Source organism: Halichoerus grypus, chromosome 2 (assembly GCF_964656455.1).
Source record: "Halichoerus grypus chromosome 2, mHalGry1.hap1.1, whole genome shotgun sequence".
Taxonomy (NCBI): Eukaryota; Metazoa; Chordata; class Mammalia; order Carnivora; family Phocidae; genus Halichoerus; species Halichoerus grypus.
The window spans coordinates 199,376,991-199,404,446 of NC_135713.1; the positions used below are offsets into that span (position 1 = coordinate 199,376,991).

The 27,456-nt window shown below is 39.3% G+C and overlaps 1 long non-coding RNA gene across 1 annotated transcript in view; it reads right to left on the reverse strand.

Annotated features, from left to right (window-relative positions):
• Positions 1-27,456, reverse strand: part of LOC118530372 (uncharacterized) — a 69,556-nt gene that overhangs the window by 40,209 nt on the left and 1,891 nt on the right. The window lies entirely within an intron of this gene.

The window sequence follows — 27,456 nt, forward strand, 5'->3', positions numbered from 1 at the left end:
TAGGAAAACATTATGTCATCTAACCAAGATATGCAAAATATGCATCCAGTAGATTATAACATTGAGATGTTTAACTGAAATCACCCGGCAGGTTTGATGTCTGCCCCTCATAGTCTCTTGGTATCGGCAGAAAGAGGTAGAGACCGTAAGAAATAGACACCCTGCCACTCGCGCAGGTAAGGATCAACGAATGCTGGGATCTGTTTTTTTTTTTTTCTAACTCATAAGGCAGAAGAAAAGTTGACATTATTCAGAACAGTATTTCTCTCTCAAATGCCCTGGGTTGCCCTGCAGCAAATGGCTTTATATGGAAGAGCAGAAATAAGGCAACAATGACATTTCTAGTTTCTCCAGCAAGGGGGCTTCCTCTGCCCACCCCCCGTCTTCTCCAAAGACAACATGAAGAAATTGGATCACAGAGATGGGATGAGGGGATAGATGGCAGTGGGAAACATTCTCAGACCGTTGGAGAGAAAACCCGTGCTCTGTCCTGAAAGACTGCAGCAGCTTTTGCTGGCTACGTAAGGGATGGAACCATTTTTTTTTTTTTTTTTTTTTTGAGGAGGGGGCACGTGGGGGGACAGCAAGGGGAAAGACATTTATTTGTGTCCAGAAGCAGTTATGTATGTTTCCTGTCTTGGTCACTTTACAAGACATAAATGACTTGAATTCTAGATTTTCAGCAACACTCCCATTGAACTTGGAATGATCATTTAAATGGAAGATTTTGTGAAATATAAGGTGATTTTTATTCACATTATTAAACAGATAAGTGTTATGGAATTACTTAAATTTTAGGAAGTAAATTTGTATGCTCTATATCTGTGTTAAAAGATGTTAATCATGATTACTTTAAGCCCAATTCCCTATGAGTAAAGTCACTTTCAGCTTTATAAATTGAGCAGTTATTAGCTTCATTCAGAATTATGTGTTTCTTTACTCATTACGTATATGCCAGTTTTTCCTTTGTTTATTTAAATACATGTACACACAAATCGTTTTTGCTGTTTCTGGAAAAGCTCCCCACCCCCCCTCCATTTAAATTAAAGCTTACAAGTAAATTGAACTGAATCATACAGTCTGCGATTACCAATCAAAGTAAAATATGTAGGTATGTAAAGTGTTTTTCTTTTGTTTTTCTTTTTTTTTTTCCTTCCTTCCTTTCCTTCTTTGTTTCTTTTGACCATGAGCAACGAGGTTACTTTTTTAAATGCACGTGTGCGAATCTTTTATTCCTGTTGTTTTATGGATAAGAGATTTGTTCAGCTCCCAGGTTGTAAACCTGTCCTGCAGCTTAATATCGGGGATCTAAAGAATGCAATTTTTTTTCTGTCTGGCTTCAGAAATGCAAAACCCATTTTTAAAATTATACATGCGTTGTAGATTTGGATTTTGTAGTGGCAATTACTCAGCTAAATTAGAGTACCACAATCTACCAAGTAGAAATCAACCAACACTACAACAAACCCAGATGCCCTCCCCCCAACTTTCTAAGTTTGTTTCACACACGTCTAGTTTTCATTTCACTTTGCTTTGCTTCCTGGACTCTGTCAGTCCATGATTCCGGTTTTGTTAGTTAATATCAGAATAGAAGTGTCAACGTCCAATAATTACATTTCCCTGTGCTATGTGCTCCCGCCAGCAAATACTCCTACCCTGAGTAGAATGTAAAAGCTGTGTTCCCATGTCACATTTATTTCTAATTTTCTGTTTAGATTTATAACATACTTTGACACCCCCGATGAGCTACTTAATAATAAAGATCTTAAAGTAATGCAGAAATTGTGTGCATTTGCCTATATTTCAGTTTAGTGTAAACTCTTGTCGACGTGCTCAGCACTGGGTACAGGGCACGCAAAAATGAGACTGCTGCCTCACAGAATTAGAACGTAGGCAGAATTATAAAGCGTTTTTATGGGTTTTTAACAGCTTGTAGAACAGCTAGATCTGAATTAACAGTTTTGCTTCTGCAAGCTCTGCAAGAAGGCTCCCCACAAAACGGCATTTCTAGTTTCAAACGCTCAGTCCATGATGAGAGGGAGGCCGAATATTTCTTTTCTTTCTGGTGGCAGCTATTTTTCTCCCTAAAGATGAAATTCTTCAGTAGGACTTAATTAGATGGGAAAAACATCGTGGCATCAAGGCATTCTCCACTGTGTGCTCTGCCTGTGAACCGGGCCCTCGAAGAGGGAGGGAGCACCAGGAGAGAGAAGGAAACGCTATTTCACGTACCCCCCGCCCATCAAACACCCTTGGGTGCTTTGCACACATACACTTCGTCCGCACAACAAAACAGTGGGGTGGATATTTTTAATTTCCATATCATCAAATATCTCAGTCTTTGCTTCTTCCTAACTATTAGGACAAGAATGTGCCAGAAAAAAAAAAAAAATATATATATATATATATATATATATATATATAACAACTAAGCTTCTCAGTCTCCTTTGCAGCTGGGGGTGGCAGGTAGGGTGGGGGGGTCATTCAACTGGTGTGGATCTGGCCCATGAGATGACAGTAGAGCTCTCTGGATGTGACCTTTAAGAAAGCTCCTTCCCTGGGTCTGAGTTAGTTGGCATATGCCCCTTGACTCCCTGCATCCATCCTTCTGCCCTAGACCTCAGGCTCTGTAGCTGAAGGTCCTGCAACCATCCAGAGAGAGGGGCAATCGAGGACACCCCTTGGACAGGGCACGTCAGAAAAGTAGGAAAGAGGGCAGCCCTAGGTGGCATATCTCCGGACTTCTGCGAGAGTGAAAAGAAATAATTTCTCACCGAACAACAAGCCGTAAGGAAAAAAAAAAGAATGTGCTGGTTGGGTCCAGCTCGTACTTGTACTTGACACTGGACGGAGTTGGTCTCTGTGGAAAGTACGTATTTTCTGGGGACTTGAGGAAATGCCACTATATTGTAAAACAAACGTGAAAGAATTACTTCAGGCCTGGAAATCCCTCTGAGACACGGATAGCTGAGTGACCTTGATAAGAAGATTGACCAGGCCTGCTGTGGGGCTGCCCTTTATCTCCTTCCTCTCCCTCCCCTGGAATTACATCAACAGGACTTTTACTAGGGCAAGTAACCGAAACCCACCGAGACTCAGGCAAACTCAGGCAAGCAAGCACGGTGCAGCTTGGTAAAAAAGCAAAACTCTGCTAATACTCGGCTCAGCCCCCCAGTGAGACCAAACTGCATCCATGTATTCAAGTGGAAGATCTTTATTATACACGCCAAGAAATCTAGATCCTCCCTTTAGATATTTGTATTGAACTACTTCTGAGTTGGCCAGGAGATGTGTGAAATAGATTCTCTGGGCCTAAATAATGAGGCACTAAATTCTACTTGGTTTAGAATATTCTGGGGCACCTGGATGGCTCAGTCGTTAAGCATCTGCCTTCGGCTCAGGTCGTGATCCCAGGGTCCTGGGATCCAGCCCCGCGTGGGGCTCCCTGCTCAGCAGGGGGTCTGCTTCTCCCTCTCCCACTCCCCCTGCTTGTGTTCCCTCTCGAGCTGTCTCTCTCTGTCAAATAAATAAATAAAATCTTAAAAAAGAATATTCTATGAGTTCCATACATTACAAGCATTGATTCTTCTGAGTGTTCTGTAAGGCATGTGTATAAGCCCCTCTTTTTTTTTTTTAAGGTAAGCTTCCACTGTGGACTCCCAGAAACCACCCGTATCCACCCCGGGTACCTTATAAATCACAAAGCCCTCCCTCAATTCCAAATTTGGCGTGGCCTCTCTGGCTCTCTCCCTTTCATTTTTAAATAAGCAGCCTGACCTACATTCCGGAAAAAAAGGACTTTGGGTGCCACATACAGAAGGCGAGAACGGATGACGACACAGACACACAAACAGCCCTAGGGAGGTGCTTGGCAAATTCTCTGCAGAAGTTTCTCCGGGATAGGAGAAAGCTTGTAACAGACTCCGTTCCAGTGACTCTGTGGACAGAGAGCAGGCAAGGCCTCCATTTTCCTGAAAAGGCAAAATCATAGTGTTGCCGGGAAACCATCATCTGTCTGCCTTGCTTTGGAGCTTTCCTCAAGTAAGAAAAATCTTAGGACCCAGTGGATTCCCAAGTTCTCTTGCGCAGAGCCTATTTTCCTAAAGCAACTTAACACAATCCTCTTAGGACTGTGTGATTGGGTGATGACATTTGGCTGAGGGCAAGCTCCATCTGTCCCATCAGGTCACCCTGTGCTCCTTTCTTCGGGAGGGGCCACGCCTGTGGTTTGGGATCTTTTGTACAGAGTCCGGAGATTTCAGTTGACAGGGCTGGGCGTTGTGAAGTTCGCTAGATTCTTAGTTGCTGAATACCGAGCTGGGAAAATTTTTAAATAAACTAAGTTAAGTAAACGACTGCCTTTTGCTGTTTGGTCTCATTGATTTATGCTATTTTATAAATACTGCAAAGTAAAAGAATACTGTATCTAGAGTCTGTCGTCCCAAGAAAAAAGCAGCTGGACTGAGATGAAGGGTCCTCTAAATAAAAAAGGCAACCTGAGCCGGGTAATCACTGAACTCAGGCCCCTGATGCAATCTTTGGAGCTCTGGAAGCTGCAGAGAAACAGGTTAGTCATTTTAAAGTTTTCAGCAAGCCCAGTGGATGAAAACCCAAACAGATTAAGTATTGCCAAATTACACGGCCAAGGAATGCTTTTTCTCTATGCTATCATTTACCACAAGGGCCTATAAAACATCCTTAATCACTATCTAAGTAACTTGAACTTGAGACAGAAAGAGCCCCAAGAGGTTTAGACCCCGTGAAAACGTCTTTACAGAAAGTTATCAGAAACCAACAAATTTCCACATAAAATGCATCAGTCACATGCACTGTGCACTGTGAGTAAAGAGGGCTCTTTATTTGAATTAGAAGCACATATTAGAGATCAATTATTTATTCTGCTATTTATTGATTCTATCTGATACCAGTTTGCGTGGGAAAGGGGGGCTAGCTACTGGGGGCTGTTTAAGGGGGCAGGTTAAGGGCAGAGCTAGCTTCTACCAGCTGCCAATTCCAGAACCAAAGACCTTTCGGACATCAGAGAGGTATTAGTTCATTTAATCAGATTCTATTTTACGAATGAGGAAACCTCCAACTTTAGAGAGGCTATCAGCCCACAGAGACACAGCCACAGAGAGGCAGCAGAAAGAAGAAAACATAACTATCAATGCCCGGGGCTCTTTCTGAATAGACAGTGAGCAGTTCTGATGCTGCCTGAGGGTTGAGCTATTTTCATTCTGTAATCATGAAATGGGAAAAGCGATCATTCCAAGACCCTTTGTCAAATAGAAGCTCATTATTTTCTAGAAGTGCTTCTTCTGAACTGAACTGTTAATTGGTCATTGATTATTTAGAGAGACTGGAGAGTGAGCAAGGAAAAAAAAAAGGTGAGAAACAGCCCATAAGAGCCACGATGAGTGAGGATAACCTTCTCCAAGATGTAAACAAAAATGATTGCATTAAAAAAGGCTTCCTCTTTCCAGGGCGATGCTAAGGCTGAGTGGGGTAATCTGCTGTGCACTAATCCACTGTCACCAAGCTTTTTGCCTTGGAGGCAGGAACCTTTAGTCCTCTAGCAGGCCTGGCCTTAGGGAATAAACAAACACAATGTGGAGTGGGATTTTTCATCCTTTACACGGACACTGTGGCTTTTGAGGCAGGACCTACAAGGAAAGGGGGCCAACCTGAGAGAGTTACACAGATCTGAGCTGACAGTGTTTGGTCATCTTATTAACTGTGCAATTTGGAACAACCTGGGTAGCATTTCTGATTCTTAGTTCCCTACCCTAGAGTTTTTCCTGCTGTATTAAGCTGTCATTAAGAGTGCAGGCTTAAGAACCAGACTGCCTAGGTTTAGATCTTATCTCTACTACGTTCTTGCTATGTGACTTTGGGCAATTTACTTTATCTCTCTGTGCCCCAGTTTCCTCAGCTATGAAGTGAGGAAAATAATAGAACCCACCTCACAGTTGTTGCAAGGATTAAGTGCAGTAACATTTGTAAAATTGCTCACAACAGTATCCGGCACATGATGAGCGCTAATAAAGTGCAAGCCATGGTGTCTAGAGGCAAACTCTTCATCTCTTTTAGGGTCTTATTAATTAATTTACATCCCTTGACTCTTGACATTGACTCAAGCCCCTTCCCACACAAAAAAAGAAGAAGAAAGAAACAAAAGATATTAAAAGGAGCATGTAGTAGAAGGAATATAAATTGTTCCCATCCAAATGTAAATGATATGTGTCCTGTCTTCCCAAACCACTTTGGATTACGTAAACCACACTTCCTCTCCATTGTGTGAGGCATCAGGATTGAGTAAAATGGTGCTTTGAGAATAAAAATACTACTCTACTCATCTACACAGAAGGCTTCATGAATAGTACCAACCCAGGGAAAAATCAGACTGCAGATCCTCCAGGATACTCTCCGGTGTAAATTGCCAACTAGGCCTCGCATTTAAGCTGCTTCAAAAACTATTTAACCACTTTATATCATAATATCACGCATCGTATTCAAACTTCTCAACATGTTCCACCAAACTAAAGGGGTTCTGGGAGAAGCAGGCTCATTATCCAAAAATGACTCATCACAGCCCAGTCAAGCTGTGGCTTACTGAACTTGGAAAACCTTGCTGGCTTACGATGTGCGGGGCCCCATGACTCAGCAAAGCGCCCAGAAGACTGAGAGCCACGCTTCACGTACCAGAAAAGAAGTGTGTCAAACTCTTCTGGGATGAAGGAAAAACAATTTTTGTTCTCTAAGGTACGACCTACGGTAGTACGATGATCGTGGACTTGAAATCAGACAGAAGTGGGTTCAAATTCCAGGTGTGTCCCTTGCCAGCTATGTGAACTTGGGCAATTTCTTAGTTGTCACTGAGCCTCTGTTCCTGAATGAGTATAAATGCAGATAATAGTATTTACCTTGTGGACCAGTCGTGAAGTGTGTACCAGGATAAACACACACACACACACACACACACACGTATGTATATACAATCATATACATAACTATCTGATACATGGGATTTGCTCAATAAAACTAATATTCCCTGTTTTCCTTCATATATATCAGTAATAGTAGCACTTTCTTTCTCCCAGCACTGCCGCTAATTAGCTGTGGGATTTCGGGGAATTACTCAACCTCTCTGGTCCACTGTTTCTGAACACTTATGGTGGGGATGTTGCTTTATGTTATTCCATAATTCCTTGGAGCCTGAAAATGTGATGATTTTCCCTCCCTCTACTTCTCACCCTGATTCTTTTTTTTTATTTCTTGTTGGCTTTTATGCTTTTCTTCATTAGTGTATGTGATTTACTGCAATCTTCCCTATTCTCATGATTACTGTACTAACTGAATTTTATAGGAAAGGTCTATTTCATGTTATTTTTCTGCTTTTTATAAAATTCTTCTTTTTGGTGGGGGGAGGGGCAGAGGGAGAGGGAGAGAGAGAATCTCAAGCAGGCTTCACACCCAGCACGGAGCCTGATGCGGAGCCTGACTCGGGTCTCAATCTCACAACCCTGAGATCATGACCTGAGCTGAAATCAAGAGTCAGGACCCTTAACCGACTAAGCGACTGAGCCACCCAGGCACCCCTATAAAATCCTTCTCTAATGTGCAACTGTGATGTGCCTTTTTATTTCCCGCGATAATACATCGACAATGCAGCTACAATAATATTTGTTGAACTTAGTTTTCAGGTCTGTCATTACTGTCTTTTTCTGAAATAAGATCTATTTTAAACAGCAAAATTCAAGGAATTTAAAAATGATTCAAGTCTGATTTAAAAAAAAAAGGTAAAATATTGCTTCTTCATTACAATGGCAGGAAGCCGGTAGTGGCATGAAAAATGTGGTAACTAAAGTGGAGTACTAGAATTCTCATGGCGGCCACTGAAATTTATGACAAACTCACAAAGGGCATCAAATATGCTATTGAATTGTGTGAAATGTCAGAACACTTGTTCTATGGAAGTTGAGGAAAAAATTTTCAGTGAAGGATGCTACTAACCTTTTGTATTACTACTCAAAGGTGTTTGTTCAGATTGGTGATTTATGCAGTGAACAACTGATCAACTGCACCTGGATGGCCCGTGCTTTGTTTCCAGTTGGGAAACAGTGGCTGCTCTTTTATACCCTCCCAATAACTATCACGGCTTATGATTGCAGCACCTTGCTTCCTTGCTTCCCAGACTCTAGTGGTCTCTGAGTCCTGTGAGCATGAGGAGAGATTGTCTAATCTCAATACCAAACAATCATAAAAGAAGTGGACAGCACGTTAGAATCTCCTGGGTGCTCTTCCCAAGATCATGTCTAGTGTTGGACCAGAGAAAGAGCAATTTGCAAATAACAAACTTGAACTTTGTACTGTGAACTAAAGTATCCAGGATGGCTTTTGTATTCTTATATTACAAATAAATATTAGAATGGTCATAGGATGACTAAAACTAAATCGAGAACAATGTCATCTACATCAAACAATATAAAGTTTTGTTTATCCTTCTCCAGATATGTAACTTATTATTTAAGCCATTACTCTTTGGTTTAAAGCTTTGGACAATTATTAAATGAAGGATCTACACACCTACTTGTCCTTCCTCGGGTTGGGGTTTGGGAAAAAGCAAAATATTAATGATTTTTCAGGCAGAAGGAAGATGATAAAAAATAAATAAAAGCACTTTATCTTTTCCCTGAAGGCTAAGGTGATATGTGGATCTTCTGAAATATCGTAATGATAATAAGACACAGTATTAATAATAACAATTATGTAAAAGCTTCTGGTAATTGCAATTCTATTAGGATGTTGGATATTCTTGGTCACCATTGTGCCACCTTGTGGTCACAAGAGAACACATGTTTTTTCCATGAAGGAAATCGATTTAATTTTTATTTTCTCCCCGCTACTATGGGAGGATATTTGGAAGGATAAATTGGGAAGCATATTGCCAATAAGGGCTATAAATAAAATATAATGGGCAGCACTCAAATCAGAAACTAGCGTACACCGAAAACCAACCAGATGGCCTTGGTCTAGGTATGAATTCCATGTACTAGATTTTCCCTCTGCTACCTCAATGTGAATTATGTATTTAGAAGATGAAATTGAGGTTCATTCAGGTTGCCATTCTTGATCTAAAAATATAGAGATGGAAATCTGAATCATGTCCATTGAGAATCTAATTATTAATCCAGCAATCTACTTATAGTAAGAGAAAGCAACCAGAATTTAAGTATCAATCACCAATACTAGATTAGAATAACCACAGTAATGCATATATAGAAACAGCTTAATAAACACAATTTTTATCATGAGTAAATATTTGCTTTGTAAATATGCTATAATCTCATAAGTTTTATGCTTTTCAAAGAGTTGTGATATTTGTTTAAATGATTTTTCTTTTTTTTTTTTTCTAAATTCCACTATGTCAGCATCCAGATGTGAAGAACAGAGAAAGACAGGATTGGCCCCCTTCCCACAGAGTACTTGTGGGCTTGGGACTAAATTATATATTTTGTACCAAATTCAGAAATTTAATGGCCACTGGTTTATATTATCAATGCTTGTATGATCAAGGCTATAGCTTTTATCAAGGATGAAACTAGTAGAAAATAATGAAGTTCCAAAGCTCTCTCATTATAAGTAGTATGTGTGTGTAGAGAATGAGAGAGAGAGAGAGAACCAGAGAGTTTAACAAATTCTCACAGAGGTATTGCCAGGCTAGCATGCTTGTGTATTAGCTAGCCTTGGTTTTCTCTTCATCTGTCTCTTGGTCTCTTATTTCTCAGTCTTCTTTATACCTCTCAATTTCCCTGTTTCTATCTCTGATTCTCATTCTCTATATGGTAGTCTCTCTGCATCTCTCTTTCTCTGTTACACCCTCTCATTTAATTTAGACTGAAATCCAGGAGGTCTCTTGCTCTAGATTGGAGTCCCAGCTCTGCGGATTTCTAGTAGTGTGTCCTCGCACGAAGTTCTCAAACTCCATTTCCTTATGTGTTACACGGGGTACAAATACGTACCTCCCACAACTGTTGTGACAACTGAATGACTCACGGCATGCAAAAGCACGTAAGACAATACTTAGCGCAAAGAGTACGTGGCCAGTGCGTGGTGCCCATCTCTATTTTTATTGCCTGGAAAAAAAAAGTATCCATTCTTAATATTCAAATCCATGTCATCATGTTCCAACACGCCTCCCTTGGAGGCATGATGTCATCGTAAATTGAGATGCAGCTCACAGAATTTTATAACAGAAATATCTTCTGTGTACTTCTTCTCACAACTTTATCAATGAAATGCTAAGAATCAGAAAACACCTTGCCCACAGTCATGTAATTATTAAGTAGCAGAACCCAAACATGATCCTTATCTTCTATTTGTACATCTTTACCCAGAGTTTGTTGCAATGAACAATAACCCTCATTCTAAACCATGGTTTTATTTTTTGATGAGTTTTACTTTTCCCCTCTCTCCTTGCCTTCCTTTCCCTGTAGCTTATCTATCATTATCTAGCATCTATCATTATCTATCTTTCATCTATCTATCATTATTTATCTATCATCTATCTATCATTATTTATCTATCATCTATCATTATTTATCTGTCATCTATCTATCATTATCTATTATTATCTAGCATCTATCATTATCTATTTTCTATCTATATCTATCATCTATCATCTATCATCTATCTATCATCTATCTATCTATATCTATCTATCTATCTATCTATCTATCTATCTATCTATCTATCATCTATCTATCTGTCATCTCTCATCCTTCTATTTATTTGCCAGGACTAGAATTAATGCAGTCAGTGAGATAAAAATTTTCCATTGCAATCCTCATTTTTCTAACATTCACTAATTCATGTATTCATGTATTGAACACCTACCTCATGTCTGGTCATTCATAGACATTGTGAAGGTAATAATGAACTAAACAGAAAAAATGATCTTTCTAGGAACTTGCAATCTAGTAGGAGAGACAGAAGTAAAACAAACAAATGAAAAAAACAAACAAACCAAACATAATTTAATGCCAGGCACAGTTAAGTTGCTATGCAAAAAAATAAAATAAAATAGGGCGCCTGGGTGGCTCAGTTGGTTAAGCGACTGCCTTCGGCTCAGGTCGTGATCCTGGAGTCCCGGGATCGAGTCCCGCATCGGGCTCCCTGCTCGGCAGGGAGTCTGCTTCTCCCTCTGACCCTCCTCCCTCTCATGCTCTCTGTCTCTCATTCTCTCTCTCTCAAATAAATAAATAAAATCTTTAAAAAAAATAAGAAAATAAAATAAAATAAAGGAATATACCTGTGCAGAGAGTGATGGGTGCCATTTTAGGTAGAGTAGTCAGAGAAGGCCTCTCAGTGAAGGTAACATTTGCTCAAAAATCTAGAAGAGAGAAAGTAAACCATGTGGCTAGCTGGGGAAACAGAGTTCCAAGCCAGTGCAGAGGTCTTGGGGCAGAAACAAGTTTGAGAGCCTGGGGGAGAAGCAAAACTTAAGAGTTCAGTTTGGACCACGATGTGTTTCAAACGCTTTATTGGATGTCCCCAAGTAGAGAAAACAGTAGGAGGTTGTATATGTGGGTTTGGAGAAGCTGTGGGAGAAGGTCAGACCTGAGAATGGAAATTTGGAAGCCCTCTGCATAGATAAGTCTATAAAGGCATAGGCTTGCTCGAGATCCCCCAGGAATTGAGTGTAGACTCGGGGAGGGGTGTTGGATGGTCCCAGAGCCAGGGACACTGGAACATGGGGAGGTTGAAACAAATAAAAGTCATTAAAGGGAGAGAAAAAGGAGCTGTCCTGTGAGGTAGGAGAAAAGACAGATGAGTGGTTCCTTAGCCGAGTAAAAAAAAAAAAAAGTGAGCAAGTGATTGTCAAATATTGCTTGGAGGCCAAGTGTGAGGAAACAAAGTTGATGGGGGCGGGGCGTTTAAGAATGGCTGGGGGCATGCCTGACTCAAGGAGACTCGATGGAGAATTTGGGCTGAGAAAACAGGGACACCTTTTGAAAAGTTCTGATAAAAAGGGGAAGAGATAAATGAAGTAGCGGCTGGAGAAAGGTACAGGGTCAAAGGAAGCTTTCTTTCTTTCTTTCTTTTTAATTTCCTTCTTTGTATTTTTCTTTCTTTTGTTAGTGGGAGGTAGTTCAGCATGCTTATGAGCAGATGGGAACGATCCCATAGAGAGGAAAAAATAGACAATGTAGGAGAGAGCGGATAAATAAAGAAGAGGCCTTGAATAGATGAGATGAGAAGGGGCGGCACCCAGTCTACAAGAGGAAGGAGGGGATCTTCCAGCTACAGACATGGAGGGAGAATAGCATGTCCAGGTGGGGATGAAGACGCAGGTGCGTGCAGGGACTTAGAGGTGGAGGAGGCACCCTTCTCTCTGCTTCCATTTCTTGATGAGAAGCAAGGGAATCAGCTGAGAGTGAAGCGGTTGTTCCAGGTTTGAGTGGAGCTGGAAATGACTCCAGGACCCCTTTCAGAGCCCGGGAGTGTGAATGGACCAGGAAAATATAATGGGGTCGTCGGACGCTCCCGAAGTCCCTCGGAGGCATGTGACCATGTTGAAAGTCACATCAGCCAGCATGGCTGGGTGTTTTTGAATTCGTAAGAATTCACCAATTTTAAAAAAAAACCCAGATTACAAAACAAAACAACAACAACAACAACAAAAACAAAACAAAACCAAAAAACCCCCAAACCTCCAAAACCCCCAGCTTTCGAAATGAACACATCTCATTTCTGTGAGTGGTTCAGGTACTCACACAATTCAATAAAAGAACTAATTTTATCTGCCATGGAAACATTAATTGTGAAGATCCAGAAAGAAGTGGCTAGATCACCATTTTGGCTCAGGAAGAACATCTGACCAGTCACGTAAATATACCAAGGAGAAAAAGCCTCTGACTCAACACGCTCGCTCTCCCTCTCTCTCTGTTTGGTCCTAGATTACAACCAACTGTCGAAGGGAAATGTGTAAAGTGTGTTGGGACTCCGTCCTGGCCCATGGGTCTGTGTACTATTTCACAAGCTTTTTAGGATCTGGCATTAAAATGTAGTAAAAGAGGCTGAGTTGAGTACTTGAGCTAGAGAACAAGAGTCCGTTTGGAGCTGAGGTTTTTCTCGAACTTTGGTTACCTCGCTGCTGTGGGTTGGTGCTGGAGCTAAAGGGCCATCAACTGAGGGACACGATTTTTAATCACACATTTGTTTGTCTTCATGATAGTTTAACTTTTATTCTTTTTCCATTCATGGGTTTGATTTTTTTTTTTCCCACCTATTTGCTTTTCATATCAAAACTGGTCTTTTCAGTTAAAGTCAGCCCCATCTCCCTGTATCTACCCTGGATTGTGATTGATTACCTCTCCAGTGGACCTTTCCGTGTCCACTCTTTTTTGGGGAGAAGGGAACCGATCTTAATGGATTTGGTCCTGCCTTGGCTTGGGATATCCTTTTAAAACAAAGTCCTTTTAAACTTGTTTTTTGGGCGCCTGGGTGGCTCAGTTGGTTAAGCGACTGCCTTCGGCTCAGGTCATGATCTTGGAGTCCCGGGATCTAGTCCCACATCGGGCTCCCTGCTCAGCAGGGAGTCCGCTTCTCCCTCTGACCCTCCCCCCTCTCATGTGCTCTCTCTCTCTCATTCTCTCTCTCAAATAAATAAATAAAATCTCTAAAAAAAAATTAAACTTTTTTGTTTTGTTTGGAGGGGGCAGGTAGAGAGGGTACATGCACACAGGGGGAGGAGGCAGAGGGAGAGAGAGAGAGAGAGAGAATCTTAAGCAGGCTCCATGGAGCCCCAATGCGGGGCTTGATCTCATGACTCTGAGATCATGACCTGAGCTGAAATCAAGAGTCAGAGGCTTAACCGACTGAGCCACCCAGGTGCCCCTAAATTTGATTTTTGAATTTACTTTTCATGCTTTTAAAATTTGCTATTACAGAGCACGTAGTTAAGTGATGCTAAAATCTAATAGGGAGATTTTCAATCAATCAGTAGAACATACAAACTAGAGAAGTTCATTTTTCATTGAAAGTATTGTAAAGAGAGAGGGTGATGGATTCAAGTGAGATAATGGGTTTTTCAATGAATGCATTAACTATTTGTAAAGCTATGTTTGGGTGTGTATTAGGGCATGCATTATTGTATTGATTAATGAAAAATGTTCAATGTATACTCTTAGAGGTATTGAGAATGAGGCCTTTATGATGTAAACAAAACTGATGCATAATTTGTGGTTGTCATTGTAAGTTCAATTGTAATATTTGGACGAGGGTTGTACTTATATTTAGTGTGTATTAAAGTTGCTGTTTATTGGGTAGCTACAGTGCATTTGTTGATTATTATAACATGAACAAGAGAGAGGCTCACAAAAACTTGTTAGTATGCTATTTACAAACAATTACAAAGGGAACACTCTTAAAAGCATCAAATGCACTATATTCTTATTTTTTGTGTGTTTGCAATGATAGCTGCCATCTAATTAGTTTTTCCAGGAGACTATATGAAAGAAATCCATAATCCTACAAGAACATTGTGTTGGAAAGACAGGACGTCATGGTTTTTAAACTCACATACAATTACTGACCATGAAGAAAGAAAGGGGTGGTCTTTAGCTTAATATTCTCTGAACTGGAAACTACAATGATAATTATGATAATAATAGTAATAATAGTAACAACACCTTTATATCAACCTTCAGAGCTCATCAGATTAAAGTAACTACACAAAAACAAACAGAAGAAATATATACTGATGGCATATTGAATGTCATAGGACTGAAACCACCCAGGTCATGGAGAACTAAGGTAACAACTCATACTTAACTGAGTTTACATCTTAATCATTTAAATTATATGACTCTCAGAGGACTTACATTCATGCAGAAGTTTTGAACAAAGATTATAACAATTTTATTTCTAGTAGACAAAGTTAAGAGGGCCAATAACATAAGGTAAAATTTCTCCCATTTTAGTTTGGCCAAAGAGATCACGGAAAAATACCTTTGGACAGAATCGCAAGGAAAATCTTGTTCAACCCCCTCTTCCAAGTTTGTACAATATTAAAACAGGATAAAATAAGATCACGGATTTTTATCCATGGGTTTTTGATGAATAATATTGAACCCCAAAGATCACTAGTATCACTTTTTTAAAATAAAAAAAAATTGAACTAAATATAAAGGATGTGGGGGGGGGAGGATCCTATATTGTTTGAGAGAATTAGTATCACTATTCCAATTTCGTTGGAGTAGATTCTAAAACTCAAAATTCCATGGAAATCAATGGGCTGGCTTTATTTCTTTTTAATGTTTGATAAATTCTCTTCCTACAATTTCTCAGGAAATGCAATAATTTATTAGTTTTTAAATCCCATCAGTATCATATTTGATTTTTCTCCCTATTGTGTTTTTCTTTCATTGATTCCTAGAGGCAATTCCGAACGTTTTCTCCATGCCACATGTTTTGAAGGGCTAAATTGGTCTCTATAGAAGCACAGCTGTTATGCTACTATCTAATTGGGTCAAGAAAAATTAATGTCAGGTGACAAGCCTATCAGAAACAAGCTCTCTGGAAATCAATAGTTTCAGGAAGACTTTCACATGTTAGAATCTGGTTCTCAGGGTCAATCTGTGGGTTTAGCATTTCATATTATTAATAGCGTGATGACGAACCAGGGGCAGGAGGGTTAATGCTAGGAGTATGTGTTCCTGCCTCTCTCCCTTTTAAAGGAAGTATTCAAATGAGCAGAAGTCCAAAGCCCTATTTATTTAATACTGAGCTTCTGATATTAAAATAAACAGACAATGTAACTTTTACAGAATAGGATTAAATTAGGCTTATAGGCATGTCTAGTGGCGTTTGGGGAGAAAAGACCGAACTCCTATTAATTCTTAGAAATTCCTAGTGGGAACAAGTTTTGGTGACTTTGTACTTCTGTTCCTTGAAGGAATTTACCAGGATTTGCCTTCTGTGAAGTAGGGTGGTAAAGGTGCACATTGCATTATATTAAAAATGTGCATTCTGCTTTTTATTTTTTCTTGTTAAACCCAGGGAGGAGTTTTCCTCCAGCCTCACCAATGAACTTCTATTGGTTTAGAACAATTTCTGCATTCACTCATTTAACAGCTAAACAACAAAATATTATATGAATGATTTAGTTGTGTTTCTAGACAGATATAATATTTCTTCCCTAGTGAGTATGGAAATATGATTGCGAAGGCTGCCTGCACCGGGAGAGCATTTACCCAGTATTCTCTGTTGTCACCTCAGCAAACGAAGGATCAAAATGCCGTCTTGGTCTTAATAAAAAAGACAAACTCTTAATAAAAAAGGAATGGCATCTTCGTTTTAGTCTTAAAACTATACAGTGTACTAGGTCTTGTTCTTTATTAATAAATAATAAATATTTAGAGAAAAATGAGAAAATGCCAATATACAAACATAAGAAAATAAAAATAAATTATAATCACATCTACTACGTTGGGGCCCCCAGCATACCATCTGCGGAGTACCCGTCTCCAGATGTTTTTACATGGAAGAGAAATAGGTTTGTATTTTTTTAATGTATTGATATTTTGAGTTTTTCTATTGCAGGTAACTCCAACAAATCTGAATATATATAACAATTTTGACCTACCTTGTTAATCATGGATTATTTTGCATTCTTATTTTTTAAAAAATTATGCATTAAACTATTGCTTATCTTGATTACTGGGTTGTTGTTGTTGTTTTTCTGTACCTCTTAAAATTCATACTTGAGGTGTATAGTGCCTTCTTTACCACAGCCTAATCCCAGCACTAAAGACAAATATAGAAAGAGGTTCAGATTTGGAAACTGATTTAAATATAAAGATTTTTGTTTTCTCAAAGAAATGGAATCGTATGATATAATCTGCATTCAAAATTCAAAGTCCTTAAACATTTTTCAGGACACAGTTTCATTTTTGCAAAATAATCCATTTTCTTCTATTATTTATTGTGGGTTTTTAAAATATATTTATCAATCACTAAATACCCTTACATGCAACACTTAACAATTGCTAGTGAGATCAAATTCAAGATTCCTTGAGTTGAAACAACTCAAAGGGAAAAACTTGTCTGATAGTTTCACAGATTCTCAGGGCCGCTATGGATCTGCAAGCCTAAAACAGGCTAGCTATAGATGTGCAAAAATCAATCTCCACAGAATCAGTGTTGACGTTCACTGATTTTTTTAAGGATTGATATAAACAGTAACCTTAATTTTATTTTAGGAGTCTACTTGGAAGACACTTAATTTTGACATGTAAGTGAACTTGATCAAAATATGTCAACTATAATTAGTTTGAACAGAAAATATTTATTGTTTGAATACATATTTTATATTCCATATATGGTTAATCCTAAAAATAAATCTATGAGCATTTTCTCTCCATTTTAACAAGGAGGCACCAACAGTTAAAAAATCCTACCATTAAATGTATTCAACCTGCTAGTACTAGAGCTGAGGAATGGTTTCATACCCTTTATACTCAATTTGGCCTAATGCCCATAGCAGTATTCTGGACCAGTGGTCAGCAAACTTTTTCCGTAAGGGGCCAGAGAGTCAGTATTCTAGGGTTTGTGGGCCACATATGGGCTCTGTCTCTTCTACTCAACTCAGTTTTTCTAGCCCAGAAGCGGCAGTCATAGACAATCTGCAAGCTAACGAGTGTGGCTACGTTCCAGTTACAACTTTACTAATGAAGATAGAAATCTGAATTTTATAAAATAGTCAAGTGTCACAAAACATTATTCTTTCAATTTTTTCTGCCTACAGTTAAGAACTGTAAATCATTCTTAGCTCAGGAGCTGCATAGATGGTGAGCCAGATTTGGCCTGTGTGCTGCAACTTTACAGATCCCTTGTTCCAGAACAGTGGAAAGGGTGATATCCTTGATTTAAAATATCAGAAAGGCCCTGATTTCAGGAAAAAGTTTTCATTTTCTAGGGGTCTTGTAATAGAGGGACATTTGCATATAAATCACATATCTTTGCTCTGGTTCCTTTTCTTGATGTAGATACTCTCCCATCAAAATGCTCAATCCTATATTGTTTTCATGGACAAAATAAAGGGGATTTTAAAGTAAAATTCTAGGGGCGCCTGGGTGGCTCAGTCGTTAAGCGTCTGCCTTCGGCTCAGGTCATAACCCCAGGGTCCTGGGATGGAGCCCCACATGGGGCTCCCTGCTCAGCGGGAAGCCTGCTTCTCCCTCTCCCACTCCCCCTGCTTGTGTTCCCTCTCTCGCTGTGTCTCCCTCTGTCAAATAAATAAATAAAATCTTAAAAAAAAAAAGTAAAATTCTACACAAGGGATCAAGTTTTTTGAAAAGCTGATATTTAAAGGAAAAAATCTCCCAAAGACACTATCTCAAAATGTCTCATTTTTTTTTCCTGGGTTGCTACCTTTTTCATTTTAATTGAATCCTTCATTAGTACTTCTAGTACAATTAACTGTATTGACAAGTCCCCAAGACCACCTCTTCCAGATATCTGCTGATCTAGATATCTGAGCTCCGTTGCCAGGAAGCATCATAAAGGTTTTTCCTTGAGACGTTTGTGTAGGAACCGCAAGGAAGGCAGAGGACCGAGGAGGAAGAGAAGAGAGGGACATTGGTGGGACATGCCCCTGCAGTGCCACTCATCAGTGGGCTCCCTAGGCAAATACATGGTCACCCAGATGTAGCCATGGCCAAGTGCAAACGTGCAACTTTTCCCATCAGTGTGACAACTGATGTCCTTGCTCTCCAGCTGATGGAAAATTCCTAGAGGAGAAAGGGAAAACAGGAAAGGGGACTGTTGGGCGGGGAGGGAGTTAAGAGATGGGGAGCGGGGGCTAGTCTAGCTCCGCCCACTTTCTATCGCCACGCCCCCCCCCAACCTGGACCGTCTACAGAGAGCTCAGTTTACAACTAGTTTGCTCCCATAGGGAAGCCTCCACTGCAGGATTAGGACCTAGAGGACTGCAGCATCTGGCTCATTCACTCTTTGGAGCATTTGATCTCATCTAAGGGAAAACGAATGCATGTCCCCTCTTTTTCTCCAGGACCGTTTTTTATTTTGGTTTTGTTTGTTTGTTTGTTGGCTTTTCTCTGCTCATAATTCTTTCTGAAGTCAAGTCCTTTGGCTATTGAAGCCATCCCCCATCCTCGCAGTTAGGTTAAAATCGGGACAAAACTGTTGTAATTCTAGAACTTGTCAGCCAGAATCAGGCCATCACAAACCGATCACACAAGGCTGCTCTCTGCTCCCAATAGTTGAGATTATTTTTCCATGATGTAATGAACCCTTTAGATCCCTTTGAAAGAACAATCACCAGCAAGTGCATCTCTCTGTCTAGAGATCCTTTCGAACCAGAAGGTTGTTGCGAAGGTTTTTTAGACCAGAAGTATTAGTTATAGATGTTGCCATTGTTGTTCCTTGCAAGGAAGAGAATAAAAGTGTAATCGTACTAGGTCATGTGTAAATTTATGCTGTTTTTACTGGCTCTTAACCCTTTTCCTTCCAGGAATTGTTAAGTTCCTTTGCAGTCATATATCAGTCCTTGGGTACGTTCTCAGCAAGGGTGACCGTTTGACGGTAAGGTCCCTCAGTAGACCAACAGAATAGAAGTCAGGTCACATAGCGGACTCCCTGGAAATTACGTAAGAGAAATAAATACCCCGGTATTTGCCCAGAGAGGAAATTAGGAAATTCACTTTAAGCATGAACTCATAGACTCTCTCAAACTCTCCTGTGAGAAAAATTTTTCTTGGTCTGAGGGGGTCTTCAGTGGAGTTAGGGGGTGAAACCTTGTAGGAGAGATCTCCAGTCTCTATGTTGCTCGAAACGGGGCTGCAGGTCAGGCTGCCTTCCTTTGCTGGTGGAGACTCCGAAGAGGTTCAGGAGACAGGAGAAAGAACAGGACACCTGTCTGTGCCTAGGGGTCTTCCTCTTTTTCCTGTTCTTTCTTTTATTTTGGGGTTTTATGTCATGGCCCGTAAGTCAATTCACAGAGAATTGCTCTCCCTTGTGGAAAAATAATTTCAAAAATGGTTTTTATTTTATTTTTTTATTTTTATTTTGTGCTGCCTGGACTATTTTACCTGCAGGGTATGGATTGGTTTTTATATTAAGTATGCTTGAGGCTTTTCCGGCAACTTGCTTTGATGGGCTGTGCTTTTGTAATGGAGCTTGCGGGGCTGGAATCATGCAGATCCTGAACTGCATTTGCAGAGATGAACCAAATGCTGAATAATGCTAATAATACAATTCTAAGTGCTCTGCCTGGATCACTGGCTACGTCTGGGTCCTCTTTTCTTGTAGGACTTGAAAAAATGTGTGGACCATGGAGAGGAAAAACGAACCAAGGCGAGCATTGCATGAGGAAAGAAGAGAGAATACAGAGAGGAATGAATTACTATCTGTGCATAATTCACTTAGGGAAGAGCGCCGATTCATTGTGATCCCAGGATTAAGGAGACTTGCATACATTTCCATTATACTGCCTAGATTTTGACACTATGAATATGGCACCGATGACAGTCTTTTGTGCTAAATGATGCTTTGACCAAGTAGATGTTCAGATAACTTCTGCCAGGAAATCCAAGTAACACTTTCATTTTCTGCTGCTCCAAAGGAAGAACTGCTTGAGTTATGTGTACTTAGCTAGCATTTTGCAGAAAGATTGAAGCTGTTTAGCCTCAGAGCTTCATAGATTATTCTATTTTTGGAAAATCCTGAGAGAGTCGCCACTATCTGCTTTGAAAGTTTCCTATTTTCATGCATAAGAAATATGTGTGCAATGGGTGAGTAGATAATGTTTTAAATTGCAAATTGTAAGATCTAACTGAACTCTTAAACACCATAAAATCAGAATCATGAAAGCAAGTTGCCGAGAAATTGGGAGTCTGGAAGCTGACTACGGCTCTTTTGCCAGAACTAAGTGACTACAGATCAAAATTGAGCCGTCTTCAATGTCTTGTGAGGTTTTTAGATACGACACCACTGAGGTCAAGAGGTAGAACTCTGTGTGTGCGTGCATTTTCATGTTTATGCACTTTGATTTTGCTTTGTGCCCACTCATTTATTAAGTACATTCCTTCTTTTACTTAATCCAGTACTAAGGAGGTACTAGATTTGTCTATAAAAATAATAGGCATTAAGAACAATAGCTTTGGGTTTTAACCTTTGCCCAAGCGGGAAATACATCATCATCTTTCAAGAAGTTTTCTTTTGGAAAGCATTATTGCAGGTTAAGTTAACACGTATAAGAGGTTTAATCTCAGTCAATGGGAAAGCTAAACTCTTAATTGATTTTTTCCCCCACGTTGACTTCACAGGTACAGTAGGAGTCTTTGTATTTCAGTTTATAGGCAGGAAGATGACCAAGAGGTGACAAGAATGCATAATTTATCATGTCAGTTCCTGCCCTGCTAAAATTTGATGGTTCAGTTATACCAACCATATAAACGGATAGATTTAGCATAAATACAAGTTTTAAAATGAGATCTCCTTTGCTGATGAGAAGATCAGAAGCTGAAACACCATGACAGAATTTAAGTCTGTCATAAATTCAGTTTCTCTGTTGCTAACCACATAAACAATTTTCTGAAACCCTCCTTTCTAGGGATCATTCCTTTGGATTTCTTTAACATTTATAATGGACTGGATGAAGCTCAAATCCAAATGGAGGAGAAGAAATATCTGGATTTGATCCTAATTAGTACATTAAAATATCTAAGTAAGCACCTATAAAATGGGCAGTAACATAACTTGGGTTTTCTTTTAATAATCATATAATGCTATTAATGCTGTTTTTCCTATTATTATGAGTCATTAATGTTATCGGTGACTATGAGGTATAGTATTTGATTTCTGCATAGTTGTGATACAAGTTACTTGTCTGTAACTTATACACAGGACTTTGAATATTAAAAGGAAAATTAACCAAGGGCCAATGAAGGCTATCTACCTGCAGAACACAAGTCAATGAAGGAGGAAACGATTAACCATCTCCTTAGGTACTGATCGAATTTATTTTTATTTTATTTTATTTATTTATTTTTTAAAGATTTTATTTATTTATTTGACAGAGAGAGACATAGAGAGAGCAGGAACACAAGCAGGGGGAGTGGGAGAGGGAGAAGCAGGCTTCCTGCTGAGCAGGGAGCCCGATGCGGGACTCGATCCCAGGACCCTGGGATCATGACCTGAGCCGAAGGCAGACGCTTAACGACTGAGCCACCCAGGCGCCCCGAATTTATTTTTAAAATGGAAGAAATCTCTCACGGGGAAGCATAAGAATTGAGCCAGACATTTGGAAATAGGTCTTGTACGAGGAGTGCAAGGCCAACTTTTATGTATTACAGTCAGTGTAGGAACCATTTGGGGGGCATTAGTCTTTGGCTGCAAAAATTATCAGCCCTATTCTATGATTTCTAGATTTGTCTGAGCACAGATGCCATGAAAAGTTATCCTCTGCAGATAGCAGAGGAAGGAAACTTGGGCTTGAAATCTGCAGGCTTAGAGGCTGTATTAACCCATTTCCCTATCAATTAGGGAATTCGGGAAATTGCAGGAAGAGAAATCCGGAAGAAACGATCACATGGTAGGACCGCAGCCAGAGGCAATGGACAGAGAAATGACAGTGAGATCAGTGTTCTAAGAATCCTGCTCACGTCTCTTAGCCTTGCATTCACTCATCTGCAGATCCCTCCCTGTCTAAAGAAGAAAGTAACACTCCTCACACTTGTCTTATAGGTCAAAAATCTGGCCCGAATTTAATGTTCAATCCCAATATCCTTTTCTTTTTCTTTTTTTTTTTATTATTATGTTATGTTAATCACCATACATTACATTATTAGTTTTTGATGTAATGTTCCATGATTCATTGTTTGCGTATAACACCCAGTGCTCCATGCAGAACGTGCCCTCTTTAATACCCATCACCAGTCTAACCCATCCTCCCACCCCCTCCCCTCCAGAACCCTCAGTTTGTTTTTCAGAGTCCATAGCCCTTTATGAATGTATTAAAATGCTGACCATCACCTGGAAAATCCACTTTGCTTTTCTCCAACACCAACCCATACTTCCATACGGCTATGAAAATGTTGCTAAACTCCTCAGATACTACCTCTTCATTTATGATTTTCCCACTGAGGCAGGCACTGCAACAGCTTGCTATGTTATTTAAAGGCTTATTATATATAAGTATCTCTTGAAGACATCTTACTCCCCCAATTAAGTTATTCTATTTATTAACCTCATCATCCTTAATAGCAGTACCAAGAGCTAGTGTAAATAATTCCACTGCCTAAGTGTTCATCATGTGTCAAGCATTTTATGTGCATTATTTCTAATCCCTAAAACAGTCTTTCATAGCTAGCTGGATCAATGTCACAAACACATAGCAGGACGACCCAAAGCCCAAACTCTCCCCACCGTGCAATGCCGTCACCACCTTCAAGATCACACAACTTAGAACATCCTTGAAATTCAAAGCATTGGGATTTGACCTGAAAGGATGCAATAAAAAAAAAAAAGTTTCAAGAGAGCATACCCTTTGACCTATAATTCCACATTTGGAAACCTAACATAATAGTAGGAGATGAAGATAAACAATCTACAAGAGCAGTTAATGTATCTTTATACAAGTACAAAACAAATACGAATATAAAGGTATAAGAATAGGTGATGATTCACCAAAGTATGGTTCATACATATTAGGACATAAAATACATGTAAACATTAAAATATATGCTTTCAAATGAATTTTAATTGCATGACAAACACTTACATATAAAAAGTATGATACTCATGTATCAAAAAGTATGACACAATTGATCCTAAAATTATAAAAAAATATATAAAGATATAAAAATAGAAACAGAAAGATAGGAAAAGGGGGAAGAGATATACCAATGTATTTATAATGGTGGGAATATGGATTTATTTTCTATGTTTTTCTACATTAATCTACATTTTTAATGTTTATCTTGTACATTTTCCATAATTGCTTTGACAATAAAAAAAAAAAGACCTATACATACTCAACACTTGAAAAACGACACACACACACACACACACACACACATACTGTTAAAGCCAATATCCCCAAAACCTAGACATTCAGGTATGTATACTTTCTTTCAAAAGTAACATGACAAAAAAAAAAAAAAGTAACATGACAGTATCATTATTGACATTACTCAAAATATGTTTTGTATATTCTTTGTATCTTGTGGCATATTCCTGAAATGTCTCCAATGGTGACTAGCTTTGGTGGTCTCAAGTTGCTTTTTGTTGTTGTTAGTTCTGGAAAATGCCAAGTTGCAGGCATTTTATAGCAAGGGCACCTGACCTAAGGAGCTGCCATCCACTTTAACAGAGAATGAACCGGGACTTCAGGTTCATTAGCTCTGAGGCAGCTGGTGTGTCACAAACAACACGGATGAAACGGTCGTCGTAATCCCTGTGTTAAGAGCCACGGTAACGGGGGGTCTGGATAAATGCAGCATTTTCAGAGTCATTGCCTCACCCACATGAAATACGTAAAGTCCTCCAGAGCACGACAGAAGAGTAATTTGCTAAATAATAATTTAGCTGCTCTGCAAGTGTGAATTAAAAAAAAAAAAAGATCCCACTTATTATTGTTGGCTTTAACATATTTGATGGAAAATAAAGATCATATTAATGGACACAGTAAGTGATTTCTCAATAAATGACTGTATGACTTTGTTCTACATGTAAACAAATGAACATTTGCAGACACAGAGCTCCCTCCCTTACCCAGAGGTCTTCCTCAACGATTCATTACACAGTAAATGCAAGGACTAAAGCATTTAAATGCTCTGAGAAGCCAAAATAGATGTCATAAATCCATATCCTGAAGCTTTTTTACCCAGAAAAAGGAAACTGACCAAAACAAGGTAACTCCAAATTTGGCATCTGCTCATACTATTTTAAAAATATATATCCACTTTAAGCCCTTCAGATTATATTTGCTTTCACTTTGCATATATTTTTAAGCAACCTTGGTTATATAATTTCTCAGTCCAGTGCAGATTAGAATCAACAAATTAGATAGAGCATGGTGACAGCCTGATATATTTGGCCGAAGCAAAAATGAGAAGTGAAAGCTGTCATTGGTGGAGAAGAGAGAAAAAACAAACAGATGATTAAATAAGCTTAGTCTGTGGTCATTTAACGTAGAAGACATTGCCCTCACTGTACCAGGATAGTCCCCCTCTGTTGCAGGTAAAAATGAAGTAGCTTATGTTTATCATAACGATACTGAGTCATTGTTCAAAAGTCGTAGTCTACTCAAAAATACTGTTAATTTCATTCCATCATTCAGCTGACATTCATTGAGAGTGATGTATTTCTTTTCTTTTTTTTTTTTTTTTAAAGATTTTATTTATTTATTTGACAGAGAGAGACACAGTGAGAGAGGGAACACAAGCAGGGGGAGTGGGAGAGGGAGAAGCAGGCTTCCTGCGGAGCAGGGAGCCCGATGCGGGACTCGATCCCAGGACCCTGGGACCATGACCTGAGCCGAAGGCAGTTGCTTAACAACTGAGCCACCCAGGCGCCCGAGAGTGATGTATTTCCTTGGCCGTGTGCAAGGCAATGAGGATATAAAGAGAAAAAAAAGACATGGCAGTGGATTTTCAAAAGTGGAAAACATATAGGGAAACATATTTTTAATAGCATGAGAGGAACAAAACATGCTCTGGTAGAGATAAATACAGAGTGCTCCAGGGACAATCAGATAGAGTTCAAGGATGCATACGGTATAGTAGAGACGATGACTCTCACCACAAAGAAATGTCAATTAGTTAGAAAAGCTATTATGTGATATGCTGCATTCCCAGGTATGCCAGAAAAATAAGGCATCACCACTGTGTGTTACAGTGGTCACTAATGGCCAATAAGGCTTGTGGAATAAAGCCCACTGCTTTAGAAGAAAAAGTGTCGGTGTAGGCAGAGACATGCAGCCTTCGTAGAAGCAGCTTATAATTTATACACACGATTACATGTATATAGACAGATCTGAGAGCATAATGGGTGTTTTAGGACATAAATTGAATGAAGAGGCAATCTTGTCTTCTGGTTTGCTCTTAGCATCCTTAACCCAACTCTACATGGTAATATGTCACACAGATTAAGTCCTCCATTCTAAACTTGATCATGAAGTCTAGTTGATTTCACTCCTCAGAAACTCTCCAGAATTTTTTTTTTCCCTTGCATGATCGATTTTAGCACTTCAGTCATAGCCTGCCTTAATTATACTGTCATTTGGCCATTTGATTTCACTTGTGCATTGCTTGTCTTCTCAATGGGAGATTGTGAATTCTCAGAGGGAGGGAATTGCTCCTCGCAGGGCTCTTAAGCCTCCCATATCACTCAGCATATCGCTAAAGTACAAAGTATTTACTCAACAAATACATTTATTGAATTCACTATGAAGATGAAATCTTACCAGTATGGTAAGTGAAATTGCCAAAGCTGTTTTCCCATTGATAAGATTATATTCAGTGCCCGGCACCTGGGTGGCTCAGTCGGTTGGGTCCTGGGATCAAGTCCCACATTGGGCTCCCCGCTCTGCAGGAAGCCTGCTTCTACCTCTCTCTTTGCTGCCAGCCCCCCAACTTGTTCTCATTCTCTCTCTCTCAAACAAATAAATAAAATCTTAAAAAAAAAAAAGATCACATTCAGTGCCTTAAAATACCACAGTCAATGGCTTGTCCTCATTGCAGCAGATTGCAAACTCATCCTGCCTACACTTTAAGTTCATCTGACATTTATTTTTTATTGCTATTAATTATTACTGTGAAGATTAGAAAGGGGTTCTCAACACCCAGCAGATGCAAGTGACAGGGATTTTCATTTCTCATCATTGTAAAATTGGACTGCATATATGGTTAATAGAAGCCTGAAAATATATTGGATTGCTAGAGATATTTATATAAGTGCAAAGGAAAGATTTGTGCTGCTAGTAGAACAATCACCTTCTGCGTCACACCACCATTCATAATCGGACTGCAGATCTAGATTATGACTAATATTTGGCTCTAATATTATAGGTGGTTACTGTGGAGGGAATCAGTAAGAGCATAACTGTCATTTCCTTGGAAAAATTTAATCCACAGATGGATCCCAACCCAACTGCATTGGTGTCCAAAACTAATGGGGATTTTTGCTAAATAAGGACTGATTCAGCCAAAAAAAGATACACTTTGACTAGAGAAATCTGTATCATGCATCACTCCAAAAAGCACTGACTGCTTTGGAACACTAGAATTTCCCTAATAGGGACATAGTGAAAAGTCACTTATTAATTAAAATGCACATTTAATTTTTTTTCCTTTTTAACATGAAGCAGTGGAGTTAATCAAAGCTATCATGCATTTACAAAATTTCATTTACTTATAAGACAGAATCCTT